This window comes from Tetrao urogallus (assembly GCF_951394365.1).
Source record: "Tetrao urogallus genome assembly, chromosome: 21".
Lineage (NCBI taxonomy): Eukaryota > Metazoa > Chordata > Aves > Galliformes > Phasianidae > Tetrao > Tetrao urogallus.
Window position 1 is genome coordinate 3,512,327 of NC_136834.1, and position 20,452 is coordinate 3,532,778.

A 20,452-nucleotide genomic window follows, 5' to 3' on the forward strand; every position below is an offset into this window, starting at 1 on the left:
ACAGCGCCCCCCCGCCGCTCTCTGCGCGCGCGCAGCTGTGGCGGCGGCGGCCGTTGATGGAAACGGCTCTTCTGGTTTTACAGTCAGTGAGAACATGGGAAACACTTCCGCCGCTTCACTGATCCAAGAGCAGAAAACACTTAGGTGTTCAAAACCTGCAGCTTCCCACAGCCCTTGGCACACCTGGATCCGATCCGGGGCTATCTGTGCCCTGGCGGTGATGGTTAGCACATTCAAGGGCACACGACACAAGGCTTTTTCAATTCTCGTTCCCTGCAGTCAGTGGAAGAACTCCAGCCCAATGCAGTGATTTATGCTCCTCTATAAGAGCCATCAATTTATGCGCTGTGGGTGAATTTCACAGCCAGGACATTTAGGAATGTCTGGCTTTTTACATTAAAGCTAAAATCCTGGAGAAAAGATTAAAATCTACAAAAAGACCCCAAGTCTGCATATTTTTCCGTATACACAAATGTTCTATTATCCATGACAACGAGCTGAACACAGCCGAACTGCAATTGAGATCCAGACATGAACTTCACGCCTCTGGCTTGGCACAAACTGAACTTCCAGCCCCAACGCTGAGAGATGCAGGAGTTCAAAGTCTGTGTGTGCACATCCTCAGGCTTTCCTAATCGGAGGAAAAAACGGCTTAAAACCAAGAGATGGAGCAGACCACAGTCCACAGTGGGGGCAGTGCTTTTCGGGAGGACCCCAGTCTCCAAAGACAGTCCTTCAGACCTTCCTGTGTCTTTGTGAGGTGATGGTGCTGAACACCGAGGTGCTCAAAAAGAACATCTACCTCTGAGATCTTGTGTGGTGGCTGAAGGGTGACGGCGCACTGAAGTAGAATTAATCTAGTGGGCTGTGTAAGGGTTTGCTGAGACTAAGGAATGAACACAGCATTAAGCATCTGAAGCCAAGTCACTGCCCAGGATATCTGGCCCCGGCACAACCTGGAATCCTGAGGATCCTAAGCTGCCATCAAGCTCCTGTAAAGCTACTCTTTGTGATAATGTAGAACATAGACCAGAGCTCCAGACAGTGGCATGGATTTGCTGTCAGTATTTCAAGCAGCCAGGCCTGTCAAAGGGTGAGATAAGGGCTTTCTTTAAAGTATAATCCCAGCAGATCAGGCAAATTCATCTAAGAATAGAAAAATCTGGTAAGCAGATGATTCAGAAGAGAGCTGGCAACCTTGGCAGGATCATCAGGAGGCAGATGAGTCCATTAACATCTCTCTTTTGTTTGGTGGAAGTATTCATTTGGCTGCCACATGATATCTGGAGGTCCACATAGTCTGAAGTGCCTTTTCCCAGCCAATAAAACCACTGACCTCATCACACTGACAAAAGCATGCAGGTAGGCATACACATTAAGACAACATATCCATGGCACCTGAAAACATCAGTGCCACCACAACTGGCTCTGTGTACTTCTTTGCTAAGGCTTCCTATCAAACAGAAGTGGTGCGTATTCACATGCAAATAACTAAGGAGTCACATAAGCACACATATACACACAGTGTAAGCTGGGGTGTTATTTTCTTTACGTGTACCCATAAATGTCAAAGGTGCAATTGTGGGAGCACTGGCCTCTCATATTCACGCACATGGAGCACTCACACATACAAACATACACATGGACACAACTTGGCCAACCATTCCCCCACACACCCAACCAAGAAAAGCTCTCCCCGCATTAAAACCAGTCTCAAGCCGCAATTTTATGTTCCCAGTCCCACAGAAACAAAGCAGCCCTTCTCACAGTGTGCACATGTGCACAAACACCCATCTGTGGAGAGTTGTGATGTGGCAGGAGGTTATTTCCAACCCACCAGCACACTTGGGAAAACAGCTCCTAGATCAAATGGGTTGGTTAAGCCTGAGCAGGTTTACAGCATGGAAACAGGAAGCCAGACCTGAGGGACAGAAGAAAATCTGTTTGACTTAAGGGGCAAAGAGGAAGGAGAGGGAAATCAGTGTTTGTGAAGAACAGTGAATGGGACATATGAGAGGTCTGGTCAGCTGTTTCACAGGCACAGAGAAATGGGGAAATCTGATCCTGCAGAATGTGCGCGTGCAATAGGTGCCCTTTCCCTCAGCTTGTTTTCTTCTGTTGCTATTCCTGTTCCTTTCTTCTTTCCCTGCCCTTATGCTGTGTACGTTATGCAAATGTCACTTGGTAGCTGGGCAGTGGGCCTGTCTGCAAGGCAGAGGGCCAAACAAGAACAAGAGCAGCTGCCAGACAGGAGGGAAGAGCCAGAGCTCTTTGTCTTGGGCAGCAGCCCACACAGGGAGGTGTGAGGGAGGCGTAGCTCAAGACAGCCACTCGTCGAACAGCTTCCCAGAAAACTGCCTGGACAAGGACTTCTAGCAGGGCTGCCTGAGCCCTGAGACCTGGGGAAGGGTATGTGCAGAGCTGAGCTGTTTTTGAGTTGGATCACTGACTGGCATGGTGGGGCTACGTATGCAGGAGGCACATCAGGTTGTACCTCCTAATATTAAAGCTGTAGGAACAGATTTCCATTTCCTTTGTCTCTGTGTGAGATAGGCTAAAGTAGGATAGACAAAGGTCAGCAAACCTTATACTGTATATAGCCTTTGGTCCAAAGTGTGCTTCGCATCCTATGACGTCTTACAAATGTTAAGAGAATCAGCTGTAGAAAATATCCATAAGGGAAGCCAGCCTCACAGCATCTCCCATTCACCTTCTGTGTGAGATTTATCAGGCCTATAAGGACTTTTTAAAATACTCAGCTCTTGCATGCATCTAATCTGAGTTTAGCAGGTCTTTTGCTAGCTTATTGAGCAACAACTTATGCTATTGCATGGTATTCCACTAGGTGGCAAATTATCATTATGAAATTTACTGCTTACCCTGTTTACCATTGCCAGCAGCAAAGTGGTAGAAAAGACCAATCTAACTGTGTTGTCAAGCTCAGTGACGAGTTTGTTACACACAGTTCCAGGCAGGTGCCTTGACCTAGCAACCTGAATATGCACAAACGTGTAAGAGAAGCTTGTTTGCCTGGAGACCGCTGCCACCAACGTAACAGCTGCTTTACTGAGCACGGGTAAAGGCTCCAAACATTTCTGTCATACGTTTCTGCATCGGTTAGAAACATTCCTGGAGAACTGTTAATTCACATTTATACCAGAGGGCCAGAGGAGGTAGAAAAAATTTCTTGGAGAAACATATAAGCTAAATTTGCACTGAGGTGCCTGACTTCCAGATGAAATACTTGCAGCTGTGCTTTTCTCTACCTCTCGCTCCCCAGCAGAGAGCACTGTAAGACCAAAGTTAGAAGCAAAACCACCTTGGGGCAGTGAGGCACTAGGCACCGTAAGATTGGTCTTTACCAGATCCTGTACATTTTTTCTGCCTGCAACTTGTTTTGCCTATATTTGACTATCAACCTCTCTGGACACTTTGAAAGTACCCTGCCTTGTGGCTCCTGTTCCTGTCCATGAAACACATCTCAAAGGAAAGATGATTTCTAAAAAAGCATAGGTGGCAATAATTTTTTTTCTGAAGCTCAGGAAAATAAAGCTATCAACACTGTTTGAGCACCTCACTGGTTTAAGCTGGACTGCAAAAATATCACTTGCTTTTTTGCTGTCATCACCTTTACTCTCATTTTCCTTTTCGAGGTGGAATGAAGAGCTATGTCGGCTTGTATCTGCTCACTCCAAGTGAGTGGGCTGGCTTTCCTTCCTTCTCATCATTTTACAGAATAGCTCTGAAAACAGGAGAAATATTTACTTGTTATGTGCATGTCATCCAATCTCTCACACCGTTTCATATGCTGTGGGATATTGTTAGAAAGTCAAGCTCTTTCTTGGTTCAGCAGTCTGCTGAATTTGAGGTTTTGGCACACTAAGAGGTGTCTGCTCTTTCATCACACAGAGCCTTTCACCTATGGGAGCTGAAATAAAGAGCGCTGCAGAGTGCAGGTATTCACTCCAGGAGCTGTGACAACATGCAGGGAAACCAAGGAGGAAGACCGGTTTTGTGGTTATGCTATGACTGTATCAAAGCAGCAGGAGAGATGTGGGAAAGCACTGTGTTCTAGACACTGTTTTTATAGCATGCAGAATATTTCTAGGGAATTTCATGACGATAAATGTGCACAGAAGCACTGTGGCCTCAGCAAATCAGACACCACAGGAGCCACATCAGGGTAAGTTCCTGAAGTACTCTTTTGCCAGTACAGCATGAACCCAACCAGGAAAGGGTTGAGCTGGCTGTTCACGGGACTTGTTTTGTCTGGTGGCTTCCTACAAACTGGAGCAAGGACTCACCAACTTGTTCCACATCATTAGCAGCTGGCAGGTTCCCAACCATTACCAGCCTAGTCTGGATTGCACCCAGCAGCTCTGAGATGAAAGACACCGCAGCACCACTGCACTCACTGTTTTAGGTTCTAATCCAGCTCCCACTGCAGTCAGTTACTCTTTTTCCACTGACTGCAGCTGGAGCTGGGTCAGACATTTTTGTAGCAGTTTTGTCTCAAGTCCTCAGCCTGATGAAACGCTTCTAAAAAAGTCCAACACAACAGATAGACGCCTGCAATTTTGCTATTTTCTGGCATTCAGTTTAAAACCAGCAACACAGATGAGCAAGATCACAAGGAATTATGTTTCTTCCCTGAAGATACTAAATGTTTGAACTTAAAGCTGTCAGAGCACCTGGTGAAAGGAATCTGGAAGGGTGCAGTAAGTGGGTGTCTATCACAAGGCGGATACATATCTGAAACTCCGCTCTACTCCAAAGTGCATCCCTGCCAGGAGCACCATCAAAGAAATACCTCTGGTGGTGATGAAGACAGTAATAGCACTCAGCTGCCCTAGGAATGGCTGAGGTCATTGCTCATAATTTGAGGGGTGCTTTGGGAGAAGCATATTTCTAAAAGAGTATCCAAGCCCAGGGCTGAAGGAGCACGCAGGACATGTATTTTTATAAACACAATAAGGAAACCTTTCACCTGGCTATTCATTCTGTCATCACAACTGTGTCAAGAGTCTTTTGAGTGATTTAAGTGGCATCCTGAAGGCCTTAAGTGTACACAAACAATTTGAATTCCTTCTACCTGCTGTATCGTGCAATTGTTGCTCTTGTGTTATGTGGGGAAAGCTAAAACACAAAGGCAGCCAGCACAAAGTGAGCAAGCAGGGATGAGGCCAGGGCACAGACTGGCTTGCCCAAAGGTCAGCTGTCCGTCGTAATGTGTGTTTCCCAGTCAGCAGTGCTTAGACACTACAAACAGAGAAGCCTGGGCTGCTGCAAGTCTTGGCTGCTGTTACTAAACATCTTGTCACTGCTAAGACAGACTCAGTTCCACTTTCAGGACCCTGAGGACAGACAGACTCGAAGCAGCTGCTACCATTTTAAATACTGTCATGCAACCACTGCAGGGCTGACCCAATACCAGGAGCATCAGACTGTCAGCACAGGAACAAGAAGAGCATTCAAGAGAATGAGAAACTGGGTAAAATTAAAAACGACAAAAGAAAACCATTTTTTTCCCACATAACATGGAACTGGATTTAGGAGCCTGTGGTAAGAGGATGCCACTGAAGCCAAGAATTTACAGCCTTTTGTTTTCTCTCTCTGGAAGAATAGGAGGTTTAATTGGCTGGAATGAGTGACTGAAGGCTGGGAGAATCCTGAGTTAACTGGGAGACTGTGAAAAAACTTCCTGTGTACCACCTGGCTCAGTGCTGGAGGAGAGTGCCAGCCACTGGCTGCGGGAGGAACACCTCCATGTCTGCCATCAGCATAAGGGAATCCCTGGGGTCTTGCAGCTACGCTTATGCTGTGGGCGAGAAAAACCCGTAGCACCTCAGAAATTTTCCATTTAAAGGCCAAATGAAATTCCTAGAGGCATACCAGGAGACCATGAGAGCCTCTTCCCAAGAACAAGCTTCACAGAAATGCAGTAGGTTAACACAGTTCCTCCACCCATGGTGGTGCAGTGCAAACTTAACCAATAGAGCCAAATAAAGGCAGAAACAATCCCAAATTCTGGGGAAATTACATGGAGAGCAAAGGAAAAGAGGAACATCATCCCTCTCTAAGAGCCCGCTTCCCTTCATCCCCATAGTCAGTATCTCTGCAGGCAAGACTAGGCCTAATAGGAAACATATGGGAGGACAGCCTGTGATCCAGGGCTCCAGGACAAGCAGCTGAACCACTGAGGAGCTACCTGGACTCCATTCAGCAGTGAGCTCAGCAATCAAACATCTCATGAATGGGGAGTGGGCTGGGTGGGAGAATTAAAAGGTACAGGGTTCTAATTCAGTGATTCCCACCCTCCCAGGGCAACACGCCAATCTGAGAGGAACTTTCCAGCTCCAGCACAGCAAAGTGTGAGAGTCACTAACCCTGCACAGCATCTTCCAGGCAACATCTCTCCTTTTACCTCCCCACCCAAATTGTGTAAGGTGGACTCATACTGAGCCACCAAGGCACCAGTGTCCTAGTCCAGTCCATTCTCAAGCCCTGAAGCCTTAAGGTGCTTCCATGGAGTGAATCTGCAAGCAGCAAATCAACAGCAAAACCAAACGCCCTTGAACTTTCATGGAACTGAGGCTGAGTTTAGGGGGTAAAGCTCAACCCCTCTACAGAATTTGCTGGAGGCAGATTCTCCTTCCTCCCCGAGGACAGCAACTACCTTCAATAAACCCTTCATCATCCTTTTCGCTCCATCTTTTTTCATCTCTTTCCTTCTCTTTGGATTTTATCCTTTTTGTCCAACCCAAGTAGAAAACAATTGTTATCAAACCCAGCACTCTACAATTAAATTAAATACAGCTAAATATGTGATTTAACAGGCCACAGCATTGTGGTGATAGACTGCATCACCTACATGCTCTCTCTGTTCTCGATGTGGAATTACAGCAGACACAAGGTGGGGAAATTTTCCAATATGACAGTGATCTACATATCCTTTTTTTCCCTGTGTTTGTGCTTCTCTGCAATTTAACTAGCAAAATATTTATAAGAATGCAATAAAATACGCTTCATCTCAACAATACCTCTCACATCCCAGAATTTACACATCATCACTTGATTGAATCTTTCCCTTAGAAATAAAAAGGTTTGAGAGGAAAAAAATAATATAAGTAAGGGTGGAATGCACAGAGGAGATGACCTCAGTTACCAAACACTCTGCTGTTTTATTAGCTAACATCAGCAAAGTGCCTAGCAAAATGGCTGCCCATCCCACCAGATTTATTACCTTCCACATATGCTTTTTTATTATCATTAGCTTAGCTTTAAATGATCCTTTCCAACCTTTCCTGTCTCTTGATTTTTGCTGTCTTCACTCCAGAATTAAGCAACAAATTTGCAAACAAGCATTTTCCAGGCCTTACCATGCAAGGTTCCTTGAGTAATTCCAGGGCTCCTTCCTTTACCTCTTCCTTGAACTAATAGCCCAGGATTTGGATTAAGTTTTATAGAAATGAGAGCTACAGTTCAAACATATGTTTTCCTGCATCTTTTTTATTATTCAGTGGATGAAGGTTTTCATTTAAATATGCTCTGAAATGTAACAATGTGGATACAAGAGCAATGAGCCAATACAGATCTTAGGGTATAGCAATAAATCCCACGAAGACTGGGTGTCCTGTTGTTACAGCTTTATCAGCCTTGCGTCTTTTCCCATAAATCTGACACTGCTGATCACCAGATCCTTCCAGAAATCCCCCTTCCAACTCCAGAATAAGTTGTAATGCCCTGAAATATCTCAGGATTTCTCCTGAGACCAAATCCAAGAAGAATATACACGTCAATGAGTTTCCAAAGCTGATTTTTTTTCCCTTTGTCCTGATGTTGAAGGGCTCCATTGGTGTCACTGCTGTAATGAGCCACCTCAGTCACATCACCTCCATGTAGTGATATTTGCACAGTCAACCTTGTTAATCTTTACTGATTATGGCACCCTCTGTGAGATGGGACTCTGCTCACCATCAGTGAGAGGTTGCACTGTTGTGTGTGGTGCCTGCAAGACTTTGGAGCTCTCTTGAATGTTAATGATGTACACCATAATTACAACTCCACACATCTGCACAGACATTGGAAGAGCTGGTGAGCCACCAAAGCCTGAGGTGCCCACAGCACAGAGACATCACCTGGCTCCATTTCTCCTTGCCAATAAGCCACAATAAATGACATGGAAGGGGTGGGCTGCCACAGACCACAGGGGTTCTGTCGGCAGATTTATGCCGTGGCTGCAGACAGCCTGGATCAAGCTCTGTCCTGCATGTGGTTAAGAGAAAAGCAAGGGAAGGAGAGAGGAAATGAACACAATAGAGAACTTGAAGTAAAAGCATTTTATATCATCTCCTATAAAACAACCCATAAATCCCTGCCCTCCTGCTCCACCCCTCACATGTTTTTCATTTTACTGGCTGGCTGAAAAGCAGAGAAGTATAGGGTACAAAGCACATATTCTTGGTGGGAGAGGCTCCCCCCTTTTCTCCACACTTCCCATTTATACCTTGTCTCTATGCCTACAGCACAGCATTCTCTTCTGGTGAGTAATCAAAACATAGAGGAATCCAACATCTCTCTGCCATCTGCATTTCTCTAATTCCTCCCGCTTAGGGACCTCGCTCCTATCAGCATCCTCACATGCCTGTGCCCAGTGAGGGGAAAGGCCTTTGGGCAGAAGAGCTGGAACTTCTTAACCACCAGGGTAAACCCCTGGTGACTGGAGCCCAGCAACAGCAGCAAGGCCCCCAGGCATGCAGATGCGTCCTTACTGCGATGGTGTGGAAGAGCACTACAGACAGCTGCTTACAGAACAAACTGGGCTTAGTCAGGGCCTTCCTCTGCTCAGTGGGCTCACAGCTCTTTGCAGACATTCACTCCCTGGTTGATGCAGCTGCCACTGAGGTTTTCTGCAGAGCATCAGAACATTTCCTTCTGTCCTGGAACTGACTTATTTAAGTAGCTTTTCTGAATAGTGAGTCTCTAATGCCTCAACAGAACCTGACCGCTCAAAGCTCTGTATATATGCTATTCATTACTTTTAGGAAAGTTTTATAAACAAAGATTCAATTCCAGCATTTTCAGCTATTCTAGTTTTGCCACTAGAAAGAAACTCTCTGAGAGATGTGCAGCTCAAGAATCCCCTTTTCCATAGAGGCACAGCACTCTGACATGCTCATGGAGTTGCAATGCTGTCATTGCAAGCACAGTCTTTAAGGGAAGCTTTCCTCCTTATCAACAGAAGTCACAGGCAGCAATTAACTTCCAAGATCACCTAGGCTTTATTCCTCTCTTCCAACCTCCACCCCAAGCACTCCTCATTAGAAACAATGACTCAGTGTAATCCAGGAGTCATCCGAACAGAGAGGAGTGAAAACACCTGCCTGATTTACACAGCAACATAGGCATGGTTTTTTTTAAACATGCGGTAGTACAGGTCCAGAACATCTTGTTCAGAGACAGAAATCTGGGGTGGGTTTATCCCAGCGTCTTCTGCCTCACTGGGTGGGGAGTGACACCAGCTGATACTCATCTTCTCCAACCTGCTGATGAGATACACCACCAGCCCTGGGCTGTGTCAGACTTCAGTTCCAGCCCTTCTGGGAGGAGAGCTGGATTTTGTTACCATGGCAGTCTGGCATGCAGCAGACCTGGTCTTGACTTTGTGTGTCTGTAGGAGCTACTCAGGCAAATACAGCTCAAAGCTGGGTGCAGGTGGAGGGAATGTTCTTTAGCATCTCACTGTACAATGGATTTTGCATTTTCCACTTCTCTTGGTGCTGCTGGGTGCCATTCCAGCTTTGACACAGCTATCCAAACCAAACCATCTGTCCACTGCACTGTGCTAACTGCCATCCTAACACCCAGCTTTTGTTGGTCTAGCAAGTAACAACCTGCTGGTGTTTCCCCTCAGAACCACTTACACATTTACTAATCTTAGACCTTGCCATAAATGGATTCTGCACGTGGACCTGTTGGCAAACTAGGGAGTTCTCTAGCCTCTTCTTGTACCTCACGCCTGTCATCTCCAGATGTGGTCCTTCAGCCCACACTGTTTTCTAACACGTTGGCCAAGAATCCCTAACGGAAATGCTGGATGGGCTCTATCTGCCACCACAGTTGTGATGACTTTTCTTCTGACTCTCAGGTTGCCAACGCAGTTTTAATCTCACAGTGCTGGGTACCCTTTGAGTACCCAGCCCATGATGTACGTGGCTCACAGCCTAAGGGGATGAATTATATAAAAGAAGATAATTATTCCTATATTATAGATGGGAAGAGATGTGTGGGAGGAGCTGGCAATCGGCTGACTGCAGTGTCAGGCAGCGTCTGATCTTAGGGTACGTTGGCTGTTGTGAGAACACGCATTGGCAAAATGTTACCCCGCAGCAAATGCCATTATTTGATACAGCTCATACTTCTTTGTTGTCTCTGACTGAAACCGTGACAAAAGGCAAAGATGAGAATGAGTTAACTGGGAAGCGGCAGCGGCATAAATGGGTTTTAAAAAGAAATTAGTCACTGCATGCAAGGCAAATGGCAGCCTGTTGATATATCCCACCCAAAGGGGACTGAAAGAAAGTGACATCATGCTGCTTGTCAAAAACAATCCAATCCCTCCCATGACTACCTAATGCTACATCTCCATCTGTCTGGAAGCAAGTCCTCATTTCACCACAGCCAGCTCTACTATAGAGAAAGAACAGTGCTGGTAATTTTAATACTATATGTTATACAATCTACCTTGGCCAAGTCATTTTCCAGTAAATCTAGGAGCAGCAAGCAAACACAAAGTCCTGCCCTGTAACATGTCTGTGATACAGAAAGGCTGGGTGCTTAGGAACAAGTTTATGCGACTCTAAACACACTGCAGAAGAACTTAATTCATCATGATAATGCTCTTGTGTCTTAAGACCTAGTCAGGGACCTGGATCCTCAGAGATGATATCTGCCTCAGATCTGCTGTTTGGCTTGTGTGTAACACCTTCAACTAACACAGTTCAGACAGGCAGGGAAAACTGCAGCAGTGGTCCCAGCAGTACCTGCTGCATCCTGTGCATCTGATGAACCCTGCTAACACCACAATTATCACCTGGGCGGGAAGGGCTGCAGAAGATTTCTGTCTCTCTTTACCTGGAACACAGGCACAGAAGATAAGGAAGAGAAGCAGCCACTCCCCCACAGACTGCTGCTCTTTTCTCCCTCTCATTTCTCCAGCATCTAAAAATCCAGGGTCAGCCTTTTTGCTTCCCCTCTGAGTTAAACTTTTGCCACTGAAAATACAAACGCAAGCCATGACAGAGCCATGCCTGATAGCACCAAGGCTACTTCCATGCAGAAGGTTGTACTCTGTTCCTAGCTACCAGCATTCATACCTACGTCCCCAACCACAGCACTAAACCAACATGTGGTACTTGCAACCTACCCCAGCGCTTCCCATTTCTTTTGCTGTTCATTTCAAGGATGAACTCAAAAATTAACCTGTCACTGATTAAAGCTCTGCAAATCTCTTGGGTGCAAGGGACTCAGATTTCAGCTCAGAGACTGGAAGCAGTGTGCTCAGAGGCTCTATTGCCTCCAGAACAATTGGGAAACAGTCTGTGTGCAAAGTTTTACTCCTCCATGTATTTTGTGGAGCCTCCTGGAGCCTGGTAAAAGCCACAGACAATACAGAGATGTGGCAGTCAGGAGCAGGTGGCTGGGTGTGATGCTGCAGAAGGCCATCTGAAAGGACCAGGGCACCATGATGCCTCTGTCTGGGTGTAGTTTGTCAAGAGCTCTGAGCACAGGTTGAGCTTCAGCCAATTTGGCTTGTACAAGTAGGTTTTCACTGAGGATTTTATGGGGCTCCCTGGGACAATGGGCAGTGGCAGCCCCCTCTCCCCTGCCTCATCGCTCCAACGTTAAGTTATTTTACAATTATTATTTGAAGTCAATGTTTAGCTGTTGCCCAGGTAACAGCTCAAACATGCCTCACCTCATGGCCTCCCTGCAGCTTCGTGTGGCTGCTGGAGAGCTGGGAAGCAGACTTAGTGCCAGGCGCAGAGGAAATGAGCTCTGAAGCCTCCCCAGGACATCCCAAAATATTGGAAAGCTTGGAGGAGAAACATTCCCAGCCAGATTCCTGGGCAGGCACCTCATTCAGCACACAGCGCCTGACACAAAACCCACAGCACACCCCACACCCTTCAGTTTCCCCAAACACATACAAGTCCACAAGGCGAACCCAGTCCAGCTCTCAGCACTCCCCTACCTGCTGAGGCAGCCTCCATGATGAATCCTTTAGAAAGTACGTGTCATTTGACATGCACCAGCCATAATCCTGCAGTACATACACTAACCTTCAGAGCTGCAGCTTGAACTGAGATGGATGAACTCGAACACACAGCCTTCCAGTCCATGCAAAGGGTTAAAGAAGCTGGAATAAAAGCTGTAGGAGGCACTCAGCAATCCTTCACTGCTAGCACAGACAGCTCACTCACTGGAGCCAGAGGCATCAGAACATACTCTGCATAAACCAGACTGCATCGAGCCTGCTGTTCCTGCTGCAGCCTTCATATCAAATGTGCTCAGCTTCCAAGTCAAAACACTTCTTGCAGTATCACGGGCTCAACGTGCTATCAGAACTAAAAACATTTACATGTTTCTTTGTATACCATGAGCACAATGAGGGTGAATGGGACTTGAAGCGATGAGGCCTTGCGTGGGTTTCTGCCTTAATGCACGAGGAAAGTCAAGTTACAAGCAGTAGCATGCAGGAGGCTCTTAGGTGTTGTGCCCCTGGTGTTGGTGGTCACTGATGGAATAGGGGACAGGGAACAAGAACAGAACAGGGAAACCATGCCATTTTAGCAGTATGAATTCTTCCATGCCCATAACTACACAGACACTTTTTGGTTTTTGTAATCTCTGTGGCAGTAATTGCACTGTAGCTCACATTTTAACTGGTGCCTGCAAACAGAGATGCTTCCTGCCTGTGTGTGTTGTTGCAGTTCAGTTGTGTGCTGGCTGTGCAATTCCAGCACATCAAATAACTTTTCTTTCTTACTCTACTCCTCCTGCCCTGCACCCCACACCAGTAAGTGAGCAATCAGTCCCTCAGTAACTCAAAACATTCCTCCCTGGCATCCTACAGACAAGGCAAGGCCACAGGATAGCCACATCAGATCAAGATTTGCCACCCGGCCACACTGAGATCTGCAATTTTGTGTGGTAACACTTCTGTAACAGATCACATCTGATGTGTGCCAGATCTCACACCTTCTGTTCATCAAAAGCTCCTCTCAGCTACTTCGGAGAAAAGTACACAGGAATCCAAGGTGAGGCCTTTTGTACTGAACGGATGGAAATCTTTCCCCACCAGAAATAATTACTGCTTGGATGCTTGCTCTCAGTCAGGCACTGGCAAAGTAATCCCTGGGAATTCTTCAAGTTTTGAATACCGTGAGATGATGGTGGGGTTCCAAAATACATCTTTTTTAAACTGTTACTCAATTTTTTTTACCGCCCCCCTGCTGGGATTCTTGCTATGAGGGAATGTTTGACTCCATGAATGGGAATTATGGAAGAGCTGAGTGATATTTGCCAGTACAACGGCAACCAAGTTTGCAGCAGATTTTTCTTTGCTTTTTAAGACTAATCTCAGAGTAGTCATGCAAGCTCTGTGGGCACATGCGCAGTAGGGAAAGAAAAGTACCAGTATGTGCTGCAGTTTTTCATGAAAGGGAACATTTCTCATGCATGTTTTTGTTTTTTCTTTCTCCCTCCCAAAAGCAAAAGAAGCATTGAGTCAAGATCTTTGGAACTTTTGCAACTTAACAACACAAAAGGAGCAAGAAAAGCTGTCAGAAAGCTCAACTGCTGGAGCTGAAAAGTAAATTAAATTTTGCACAGTCCTCTCTATGCATCATGTCAGGGACAGAATCTGCTCTTATTTCCTACTGATGATAGCCAAACAATCTCATACCTAAGCAACCATAGGCAGGCAGCAGCAGCAACAGGGGGATCCCTCTGCTATGGCAAAGTACAAGTTGGCTTTGTTTGGATCCACGCAAGATGCCAGGTAGATGTGATATGGCATTAAGTCAAGGAGCAGCAGTGCTCCCCATTATGGGTGCATGCTTGCTTTACCTTTCTGATGTTTGTAAAAGGTTAACTGTTTCCAATACTCTGTCAGGGACTTCTCAGAGACTGATTAGTAGTCCTGCTTTCTCTGTTGGGAGCCACGTTTGCCCACACAGCACACAGTTAAGGTGCAGCACAGGAGCATTCAGACTATGTTTGCCCAATGTGCTCAACAGTAGCAAATAAAGGTGCAAATATTTGTCAACAGAGGGAGAGTTCTTGGTTCTTTGTAGCTTAAAAGGTGCAGTGAACAAGCTGCCAGGAAGGATGTTGAGGTAGTTGTTCCCCTCTTTGTGTAGGAGAATGAACTGGGTGACCTCTCAAAGGCTTATTCTGGGATGAGATGATTCAGCACTCTCACGCTGACACTTCCCCCTCACTGTTGCATTTATGGCTCTCAGATGTGGGATTTGGCCCACTGAGACATGCTGTGGCTTGCTGCACTACCGTCTTCTTTCTCTGTCTAAATCCAGTTCAGTTTCCTGGGCTGACATCATTTCTCACAGCTCAGATGAGCAGGAGAGGGACCATGCTATTCTGACAAATCACGGTGCTGACTGCTGATAAATAGGCTTCTCACCAGGAAGCTTCCAAGATCTGCAAGTGTTGTCTGCCTCTCTCCCTCCAAAGACGAGATGCTGCAGGAAGCAATCTGTGCTGAGACCTCCCTTCACATTACTGAGAAGGCAGCAGATACTGAAAAGCAGAATTCTCTGGGGAACATAGCAGTGTGAAATCAGATTCAGCGTGGAGAGTTGGCGTGTTCATGCAACACGGGAAAATTTTCTCTTGCTGAAGTTCTTCTTACTGCATATAATGGAGGATGGCCTCTCACTTTGGACCTTTGCAAAGCTGACGTAAAAACTACAGCTTTAAGTAGGAGCTGTTTGTACTCCACTTTGTCTAAGTGTTTAACTGCAGAGAAGTAGAGGCCCAGTTTTAAAGCTATACAGAAATCAAGCAAGGTCAATCTCATGGGATAGAAAAATAGCTTCCTTAAAACCCTGCAGGGGAGAAGGGACATTTTGGTAGTGAAAGCACCAAAGGATTCAGTTCTTTGATCTTTCTCTGACTTGCAGGCTGAGCTAACATTTGAGCAATATACTTTCCACTTGGATAATCTGTCTTCATCTGCGAGTGACAGTGACATGTCTGCATTGAGGGCAGAAGTTTGTAGGACTTGACAGATGTTTGCCCAGTGTGTAGGATTTTCAGGGGAAAGTACTGCGTTTGTGCAAGCTATTATTAAAGCCAATTATGACTGTGAAGTTTCTTTCCAGGATGGAAGGCTGAGGTGTCTCATGACATGCAAGTCACAGGACACAGCTGGATATTTATTGCCACACGAATGCAATCTCACTCTTTCCCTTCTGCTTCCCCACCATCACCTGCAGAACTGGTTCTCCCCACCTGGAGGCAGTAACCTAAATCTCTTTGTAACAAAATGAAGAGAGGAAAAAGCAGTCATGTCCAGCTCTTGATGTGACATTCCTCTTCCTGAAAGGCAAAACCTGAGGAAGACTTGACATGGAGACTTCATTCATCTTTTCATTCATTGATTGATTCTGTCACTTTGTCTGGCTTGCTCAGGCAGCCTGTCTCACAGCGTCTCCATGTCCCGAGAGGCTTCAGACATGACTGAGCCACACTACACAACATACCGAAAGCTACTGTCTGATGAAATGTATAAGGGGTTCAACCTTTATCTGATTCCTGCATCAAAGCCAAGATGGAATTAAAATCACCTTGTGAACTTGCTCAAAGGGTGCAGGTTCCACAGGAAGTCAAGAGAGCTGGCTGAAAACTCAGACTCCTGGGCAAATAACTACAGTTTGTGCTTCCATCCCATTTCAGTCCAAGAGCCCAAAGAGGTTCACAGATATTAACCTTCCATTCAATCCATTTTTATCCATTATTAGGCTAAAATTCTGGAACGAATCACTCTGTCACTCTCCTCTCAACTAGATTTTTACTCAACATTACTCAGGGCTGTGTCACTTAAACCTCGCTTGACTGGATCTATGTAACATAAAATTGAATTAATTGTAAGGAGCTCCTAAGACTGTATGGCCAGTAATGCCTCACTCCCTCACAGCCTGAGCAGCCTACAGGTTCATTGTACTTATGTTCTCTCATATTCAAGATGTGCTATAGATGCTGACTTCTGCTACTTCCATGAGTTAATCAGTTCTTAGACTTGTTGAGCTGCAGCTACTCAATCCATTGGACAGAGTCAAACTGTCAGCAGGGTATCCTTGTCCATATAACCTACTGAACCTGGACATTTTTGCTGTTGTGACTGAATGGACATTTGCCTAAATCTCAAGCGATGGCTGAGCCATTTAAAACCTCCTCACCCAATTGTCTCTTATAGGAGGAGGATTTATTCTTCAGGAAAAACCTATTGCAGCTCGAAATTATTAGCAAGTTGTGGTTGGTCTGTGTCTTGCTAAAGCAAAAGTATGGGATTTGACAGTGATCTTAATGATTATGTCCAATTCTCAAAAGTCCCCACTGTCACCATTCAGGCAGCTTCCTGCCTCAAGCCAGCTGTGACCTCTGCCCTTGGGGCTGTGGTACCCTACATTCAGCACCCTGATGTATAAATAACTCCACTTCTCATCGTGTTTGAATGCTGTTTATACCCCACTGCCTGTCACGTCATGCGCCAAGGTTATAAATAAACTACTGTGTCTAGACTGCATCTAAACTTGGCAGTGGGTACCCAAGTTCATGAGAGGAGCATTTTCATCTGCTAGCACAAAGAAGGTGCCCCAATGTGTTTGATCAGGGGTCCAGAGTGGACTTGGCAGGAGAACTCTCTCCTTCTGCCATGCCAGAGCAGCACTAGCGCTGCTTTCTGAAGGGGCCTTGGAAACCCTCCCCCTGCTCCAAAGCTACTGGGCACTCAGCCCAAAGGAAATACCTGATCTTATCCTTTCCTGATGTGCTTCAATGCACCATTGAGTGCAAGAGGCCCGAAACATCACAGACTCACCTTCACTAGTATGGACAGATCCGAGCTGAGGTTGTGCTGGGGCTGGCAAAGCAGACAGAGGCATGGGTCAGGGAAATGCTGAAAGATCAATCTGGAAAGGAAGAATAAACAGGCATTAGCTTCCTGTTAAAGCCAAACCAATACAGCTGTAGCAGTAACCTCTGCTACTGAAGACAGGGTTACAAGTAAAATCAGTGCTTTCCCCATGCAGCACGCGAGTGGTGGCATGTATTCTGGCTAAAGGACAGTGAACCCTTACAGCCAAATTGCCTGTACCTGTGCAAGGCAGGCTGCATGAACTCCTTCCCTCTTCTGGGTTTTATGTGGAGGCCAAGAGTACTCTTGGCATATTGCGGGGCTGTTATGTGATGGATGAATGACAGAAGAGAGGATCACACATCACATCAGGGCACCGGCTGTAAATATACTGTATGCCAACATTGGCCAGGCCTGTGCGAAAGCTCACTGGCCCATAACCTTAGGAAGCAGCAAGCTAAAGCCTGGTTGACTCCATAGGCCGGCCCAGCGCTGTACAGCGTAACTCCTGTCTAACCTCCAAAGGCAGCAGCACTCCCTGAAAGAGCAGGGAATGAAGACAGACTTTTGCCACTTGAATGTGAGCGTGAAACACCTCAGTGTGGTTCAGTCTTTTGAGATGGGACAGACAGACAAACAAGCGGAAACATTTCTTCTAGTTATATTCAATTACTGGAGAAAGAAAGAGAAGGAAAGATAAGCAGAAAAAAATAGATGGGGGATTTTTTTATTTGGTTATTACACAGCAGCTGCTTAAAATGAACACATCAATGAATAAACAGATCAGTCATTTCAACTTTTTTTGCTTTAAGGATGCCCTAAAGATTTCCCAGCAGATGTACTGTCTCCTGACAAGTGGAAGTAATCCTCCTAACTGTTATCTTTTCTTCTGAGCTCATCTGGCAGGTGCCTCAGAAATAAATAACAGATTTATGGATTTCAGGTTAAAAAATGCTGGTGAAGACCTTAAATTCATCAGCTTGGATAACATTTTGCATACTGTCTAAAACTGAAAACCCATCTTACAGCCCAGATCATATTACGTCTATATCTATTAAGCCAGATATATTTGGGAATATCCGCCCACCCTAAACCAGCAACTGCTTCTGAGTTTATACAAAACTAACATCAGGTAGGAGGGAGAATGAGTTCACTGTATTCAACGTGTCCATTTTCCATCACTGTGAAACTCTAAGCAGTTGCAAACATCTGAGAGAGTCCCAGTCAAGCTACAACCCATCTGTACTTCTACACATGAAGGTCAGAAGGTACTGTTGCCTTTATCTGACACAGCCATCTGTATGGCACAGAGCATTGCTTTTCTGACTTCCAGCGTAAAATCAAAGCACTGAGACTTTGCAGGCATGAAAAATAGGAAAGAGAGAAACATGTGAGAGAGACAGAGACAAGGGGAAACAATAAAGAAGGAGATCAATTATCCACGTACCCTCTCTTCTTCCTCTCTTTCCCCGTTTCTATCTTTTTCAAGCAGCTGCAGGGAACTACTTGGTTTGTGTTGGACTAAGAGGATGCTGCCAGGTCAGCAGGATATATTGTCCATTGAGACACAGGGAGCATTATTTAGTCTAGAGGCTCTCAAAGGAAATATCCATTTGCACGTGAAAAATCTCTGGAATTCCATTTGCTCTCTTCAGTGTTCCCTTATCTCTGCAACCTCCAAATGCAATTACTGCTTTCTCCATCCTCTGCTGGTTCTGGGTTTCAGCAATGGCTTTTCCTTGCCCCAGCCATGTTAAGTAGAAGGCTGAAATACATTTCTCTGTTTCTATAACTTCTGAAACCTTTTTCCTGTTTCTTTTTGGATTCACTTTTGAGTTCTTTAGCTGTGGTCCAGTCCTGCTCCATTTTCATTTCTTCCACTACAAGAATAGTTTTAAAGTATCTGAGAAACAGAAGTGGCCTGCAACACCATAGCAGCAGAGAGTCCAAGTATTTTACTTGTAGTGCCTATGTGAGGTGAGCCAGTGCACCATTCCTAGATGTATGTAGAGAGCAAAGGTATTTGTGTAAGGCCAGATACAACATCTATGAAGGCGAAAGCAACTGAATCCAGGTCTCTTCAGAAACAGAGAAAAAAACAGCCAAGGAGGGAGCAGATTGGGTGAAAGATTCCAACAAGCAAGGCACATTTGCTCATTTGCTCAGTGAAATATTTCTCGGTGACAGTTAGCAAAACAGCAAATGTACCACTTTGCCTTTATTTTTTGGGGATGAAAAGGACTAAAAAGGAGGACTAAATGGACTAAGGAGGACTAAAGGGACTAAAAGAACTAAAAAGGACTAAAAAAGAATTGCTCAAAATACCATATTTCCAAACTGTCACCCCTCAAAAATTCCACGCTCCTCTCTCACCTCACTCCTGCCCATCGCACCCACAGTGACCTGCTGGATGGCTGAGCATAATTCCCTGCTCTGCCAAGGAAACGAACACCTCGTCTTGCAGTGATCTTTGCTCTGTTTTTAACTGGCAGAGTGGAGCTCAGTGGCCTCTAGAAATACAAGGCAAGAGGGCTGCCCAGATAGCCACGGAAAAGTCATGCTAAGTCATGCTCTTTCATGCATTTTTTTTCCTCTTACATTAGTAAGGATGGCTGGGTAGCTATGGGCAGCTTTGTGTACTGCAGCTCATCTGTAGAGGCTGCACAGTTGAGGGAACCAGGCAGTCTTGCTAGAAAGATGATTTCTCTCTGGACCAGCCTGTAGCTTTGACTCCTCACAGTTCAAAGAAGAAGGGTACTCTGAAAGCCAGAAGGCAGACAGTTAAAGAACATAAAGGATATGATGGCAAAGCTGCAGCAGCCTCCCTCCAGCTGTCTATTACACAAATTTTCCAGCCAGTTGGCTGTAGTCTTTCCCTTTCTCCATTACTTGGGCATCCCAAGTTTTCCCTGGAAACCCCGAGTAATGGACACCTGCTTCTATGTTGGTTCCACTCTGCCATCAGTACCAGATGAACAGCTCAGTATAAAAGAGCCCAGGAAGTCTGGGAGCATGTCAAACATATTTTCTCTGTCCAGCAAACTGGGCAAGTTGATAAACAGGTAGAGACAAAGACACCCGAGCTCTTTCATGAATGCAAGCCACATCTGTATAAACACAATTCAAGGCTTTAAAGATAAGACTGATAAAAGTACCCAGCTTCTTTGCATGGGGGGACAGACAGCTGGCTAGGACAGACAGTCCTAGCAGCTGAAGAAGACTATGATGCCATGATCAGATAAATTTCAGAGAGGTCTGCACTGAACTATACAGGCTCCACTTGGCTTTGCAACT